We start from the raw sequence: 6,000 nt of genomic DNA, 5'->3' as shown, positions 1-6,000 counted from the left end.
TGCTCTTCTTTTCTTCGATCTCCTGTTGAGTTTGTAGGTGTTCAGAATGGTTTGATCCCTATCCAGCTGAATTCCCGAGAGGAGACGAAATCCAGGTCTCCTACTCCTCCGCCATCTTGCTCCGCCCCCCTGTATCAATGATTTTTATGCCCATGTGTTTTGGGATGGTTAAAGGTGTGGCACATACCAGGGTAATATGAATTGACTTATGTATTTTCCTATAATGTAGATAAGTAATAGCCACACTTTGAAATTTTCCTACCCTATTATTATTTTCTTTTTGTAACATTCCCACTCCTCCTACTCCATGCCTTCTCAAAGTGCCACAAAGCATGTATTTAATTTTTAAGATAAAGTAAATAAAGACTGTTTGGTCCATTGGGATCTTTTTTTGAGAGTTTCGCAATAACTTTTGAGGTAACTAGAAACATCCAAGGGTATTAGGAAACCAGGGTTTTGCAAATTTAGTTTACTAAAACTTGGCTGGTTGATATTAAAATTGACCAGTTAAAAATACTTGCTTACTAAGGTCTTCAAAACAGCTCAAAGATAAATATCTCCAGGGAAGTTTTCCTTTGGTTTCCACCCTTGTGCCATAGGATTGGGCTGTAAAAAGCCAGTCTGGGGCATGGGGCCCGAGTTTCACAGTACGTCTGAAGCAGATGGGGTGAGAAGTTAGCCTCATCTGCCTGGGGAAACTTTGCTTGGGTTGATGGTAGGACACCAACTTGGACAACAGACTCCGAGAGGGCCAAGCTCTGCCCCCAAGACATCAAATCCAGGGTTGTCTGACCCTGGCCTCTCTGGGATTCTGGTCATTACTCAGAAAAAAATGTCTCACTTGCCAAACTAGCTCCTGAATAACTTCCCAGCAGTAATGGAAATCATTCATTCATTCATGCATGCATGCATAACCACATCCGACATGTACCTATCCGACTTCTTGCCAGGCAAAATACAGCGATGATGTCAAAGGCCAGTCTCAAGCAATAAGTAGAAGTTTATCAGGTGGATAAGGGAGGTGCATCAATCTGGGTCCAACTAGGAGAATAAAACTACCCTGCGACTTGAACGGGGGAACCTTAAAATGAAGAATTATTGATTATAGCAGGGATTGGAATAACAAGGTACTGACTAGTAAGAAGTAAAGAGAATGCCAAAGAACACAAGAATAGCAGATATAAGGAACAGCTACTATCTCCAGGGCTGAAATCCAGATCTTGTGAGAGGTGTGTGGCCTCAGCTCACTGCCTGGCAGAGAAGATGCTGTGCTATCAATGGGTCTTGCTGGCAATTTGCCATCTGGAACTTGCCAGCAACCTCACTCCCAAACTCAGTGTCAGGGGAAAGTTCTTCACAGTAAAGTGTCTCACGGGACGTGCCCTGCTATGAAACGGTTGGAAATGGAGGGATGCCAGGGGGAGAGACTAGCCACTATGCACCGCTGGATCTGGGCACCGGGGAAGCCTGCTGCGCAAGCACTTGGAGACCAGGATGGGACCCCCTCCTCCTCCAGTAGTGTCTCTCCTGCACCCTCTACTGACAAAGCTTAACACGGTGCCAACTGGCAAAGAAACAATAATTAAAGGGCTCAGATCCATTTTCATGGGGAAGACAAAAAGGATGAATTTGGAGCCAAGAGGCAATAAACTGATAACCAGCACAAGAGAGGAGGGAATCCCAAGTGGAAGGAGTGCCACATTCAAGGGCAGGAAGGCCTCAGAGAGCTTGCCATGTTCTGGGAGCAGCAGTGTTTCATTTTGGTAATCAGAGCAGCGTCCCCTACATCTATCTCCACATGTGTCTCTGACCTTTCTGATCACAGGGCATGTTTCTGGGAGTCCGTGATGGTGGTTTTACAACCCTACCTGTAAAACCTCAGCACAATCAGGCTTAATAACTAGTCATCGATTGATTGCCTAATTGTTGCAACACTGAGGATTTTTCTGTTGGGCGAGTTCTGTAGGAGCCGTAACCGTCAGGGCACGGGACCTGCATTTTTAGAAGTATAGGGTCCAGAACATGGGAGGTGATTCTTCTCTACAACATCTGGAGTATGGTGTCCCTTCAAAAATCCCTACCTAATAAAGGTTACCGAAAGCCAAACAAAACAGTGGCAACAAAGAGTTGAAGTGTCCAGGATGGCCAAGTGTTTGGAAAGCTTATTGTGCTAGAAACAGTTACAACCTGTAACTGTTAGTCTTCCTGGCCTCCTGGCCACTCCCTATTTTCCCTCTTCTATGCCCACCCCCCACCTGCTGCTTCCTATTCTCTCTCTCTCTCTCTCTTTTTTTTTGAGTGAGAAAGCACTCGTGGGGCCAGAAGAAGGAGAGAGTGAATCTTAAGCAGGCTCTACCCCCCAGCACAGGGCCTGACCCAGGGCTTGATCTCATGACCCTGAGGTCATGACCTGAGCCGAAATCAAAGAGTCAGACATTTAACCAACTGAGTTACCCAGGCGCCCCTGTTTCCCATTCTCTTGTCATGCTATACACATCTGCTGCCTGGCTTCATCCACACCCGAGTCCTCAATGACCACTTACGGGCCTGTGACTCACGGATCCATATCTCTCGCCCAGATCTCTCTTTTAAGCTCTGATACCACTTGCCCAACAACTTCACTTGGCCTTGCCACCAATAGCATAGACTCAACATGTACAAAGCTGCACTCACCAGCTCCGTGCTCCACACCTGGCTTTTCTTGTTGGTTGCCTATCTTCTTTGGCATAGTATCACTATGCAGTCAAGCCGGGAAAATGGACTTGAGTTTCCCTCTCCCATATGCTCACATCTGAGTCTTATTGAGTCAGTCCTTTTGGCACCTCTCCCATGAGCCCAGTTCTTGCCATTCCCACTGCTACTCCCTGAGGTAAGGCCATGGGCGTCTCTCCCCTCGGGCTCATGTTAGCCCTCTCACAGATACCCCTGTCTCCAGTTCTGCCCCTCTCAAACCACTTCGCATGTAACAAAGGCATCTTTTTTTTTTTTTTTAAGATTTATTTATTTATTTGAGAGAGAGAGCAGGAGCAAGAGGGGCAGAGGGAGAGAGAAAATCTCAAGCAGACTCCACGCTGAATGTGGAGCCCCACACAGGGGTCCATCTTACGACTCAGATCATGACCTGAACTGAAACCAAGAGTAGGACACTCAACCGACTCCGCCATGCAGGCGCCCCAAAGTCATCTATCTAAAACTGAAATATAATTGTGTGATTCCCTGTGTAAAACTCTAGCATGATCTGCAATGTCCTTTGTGATCTGGTGCTGGCTTGCCCCTCCAGTGTTATCTTTCATTACACTCCCACTCCGCGCCCTGCCTTCCAAAAACTTTCTAGCATTGCCACTGGACTTTTCTACCTACATTCCAATGCCTGGAATACCCTCTCACCCTCTCCCTGCTCATCCAATGCTGCCGTCTCCTCTGAGGGTCTACTCCAGATTCTCCAACTCTTCCCCTCCATTCTATAAGCTCTTTGAAGGCAGAAACCATAAATTACTCATCTTTGCACCCCAAGCACTCTGGATGCTGCTTAAAACTGAGTAGGGATCATAGGGGAAGAGAGGGAAAAAATGAAACAAGATGAAACCAGAGAGGGAGACAACCATAAAAGACTCTTAATCTTAGGGAGCAAACTGAAGGTTGCTGGAGGGGAGGGGGGCAGGGGAATGGGGTGGCTGGGTGATGGACATTGGGGAGGGTATGCGTTGTAGTGAGTGCTGGGTGTTGTGTGAGACTGATGAATCACAGACCTGTACCCCTGAAACAAACAATACATTATATGCTAATTAAAAAAGAAAAAAACTGAGTAGGAACTGAATTAAATTTCTTTGACTTTTTTCCTCTTAGTCTCGCGAAGAAATAATATGACAAACAGGAGGGAGAAGAACATATGATGGCTGACTTTGAAAAATTCAAATGCTATTATAGAGAAAAGGCAATTCTGTGTTCCTAACAAAAATGTAGAAACCAAGATAATAGGTGGGTTTTCAAGGAGATAAATTTGAAGTCCGTATAAAGGAGATTTTAGCAATTGAATCTACCTAATAGCGGCATGAATTATCTTGAAAAATACTGACTGCCCCCACTGGAAATGTTCAAAAGTAGGACCGCCATGTCCACTTCTCAACAATTCCTGCCCAGGTGGTACTTGGAGTACATGGACTCTGAAATTGACTCTAAAGTTCCGTGATTCTAGATGCAACATAAAGAGAATTATTTCACAGTGACTCAGAATTTGTCCTCTAAGACCTTATGATTGCCTCACCAAGATGTTTTCTGGTGAACAATGACTTGAAATGCGTCTGAGAACCAGTGTATAGTTGATGGTGAGTGGGCATCCCTGGGGATGAATCTGGGATTCGTAAATCTAGGAGGGCCTCAGAAGATGGTGACAAGGCACTCAGGACGGGCAGGTGGCCTCCAGGACTGGGGCAGACTCAACTCAGAGCATAGGTGGGCAGGGGCCTGACTTCCAGGGGGGTGAGAGGGCAGAGACAGGCATCAGGGGAACCTGGCTGCAGGCAAATGGCAGACAAGCTTGGCTCTTAGGTCTGGTATTAGGTAGCACTGAGACTCTAGGTTATAGAACAACTGGCAAAAGCAAGTCAGGACCCCACTTTCAGGCAACTGAGACAGAAGGCAGGCACAGCGCCATGACAGGGCTCTGATTGCTATGCCTGGGGAGTAAGAGGAGGGCTTGCTTCCAAGCATCCTTAATTACCAGCCTCATGTAAAGATCAGAGTGGGAGCACAGTAGGAAGTCAGCATGGATACTGAAGCACCAACCTGCTGGTCTGGAATTCTTCCTTTCCTCCACCTCTCAATGGGAATAGGGTTAGTTTCTTAACTGGGATAGTTTGGGTTCCTTCTACTGGAGGTTATGTGGCTGCATCTATGGAGTGAAGAGAAATGTGGAGACATAAGAGTTACATTTTCACAGTTTAGAGATTAATCTCAGTAGGTCACTGAGTTGATGGAGCCTCAGTTTGAGAAAGAGTTCCCTCTACTGGCTGATCTAAGCCAGGGTCTGTTGACTCAGGGTATCTGTTCATTGTTGAAGATGTATTTAAGATTAGAAAGTTAATGTACTGAGTATAAGAAAATCATTGCTAGGTTTTAGTTTATTTTTCTGATTTGGTTAGAGGTTCTTGGAGTCTTCCTTTTTCCCTCAGTCAACTTTCTTGAGGTGTACTTCACATTAAATACACACACACACACACACACACACCCCTGTGTAACCACCACCATCACCACAATCACGATATTGAACATTTCTATCCCTCCCGAAAGTTCCATCATGCCTTTTTGTAGCTAATACCCATCCCTGATCCCCCATGTCTCCTGGATAACCATGGATCTGCTTTCTCTCAGTACAAATTACATTGCCTATTTTAGAACTTCAAGTAAATAGAATCACATAGTATGAACTCTTGTGTTTAAATTCTATCACTCAACATAACGACTTTGAAATTCATTTATATTATATGTGTTAGTGGTTTCAATCTTTTTATTGCTGAGTAGTATTCCATTGCATGAGTATGTCAAAATGCATCCATTTGCTAGTTGATGGCCATTTGGGTTGTTTCCACTTTGGGGCTATTATGAATAAAGTGCCATCAACATTTGTATAGCAGTCTTTTTTGTGGACACATATTTTCATTTCTCTTGAGGAAATACCTGGGTGTGGGATTGCTAGGTCCTATGATAGGTGTATGTTTAACTTTATAAGAAATTGTCAGGCTGCTTTCCAAAGTGTTTGTATATTCCACCAATAGTATCCAAGAGTTCTAGTTCCTTCTCATCCTTGTCAACACTTGATATTGTCAGTCTTTTAGATTTTAGCCATTTAGTGTATGTATTGAATATATGAAAGTCCTGTTAGATTTTATTTTGGTTTTGCTCTTCTGATGATAAGGTCTTGGAGAATTTTTCATGAAACTTTTTATTTTGAGGTAATTGTAGATTCACCATACGACCGTAGGTTCACAGCAGTATGAGAGG

General features: G+C 44.5%; 1 long non-coding RNA gene across 9 annotated transcripts in view; it reads left to right on the top strand.

Moving 5' to 3' along the window:
- LOC115940325 (uncharacterized) overlaps positions 1-6,000 on the top strand; it is a 134,420-nt gene that overhangs the window by 92,672 nt on the left and 35,748 nt on the right. The gene's annotated exons all lie outside the window — the stretch shown is intronic.

This window comes from Leptonychotes weddellii, chromosome 12 (assembly GCF_054177405.1).
Source record: "Leptonychotes weddellii isolate Sample4059 chromosome 12, ASM5417740v2, whole genome shotgun sequence".
NCBI lineage: Eukaryota > Metazoa > Chordata > Mammalia > Carnivora > Phocidae > Leptonychotes > Leptonychotes weddellii.
This window is presented reverse-complemented; position numbering and strand designations above follow the sequence as displayed.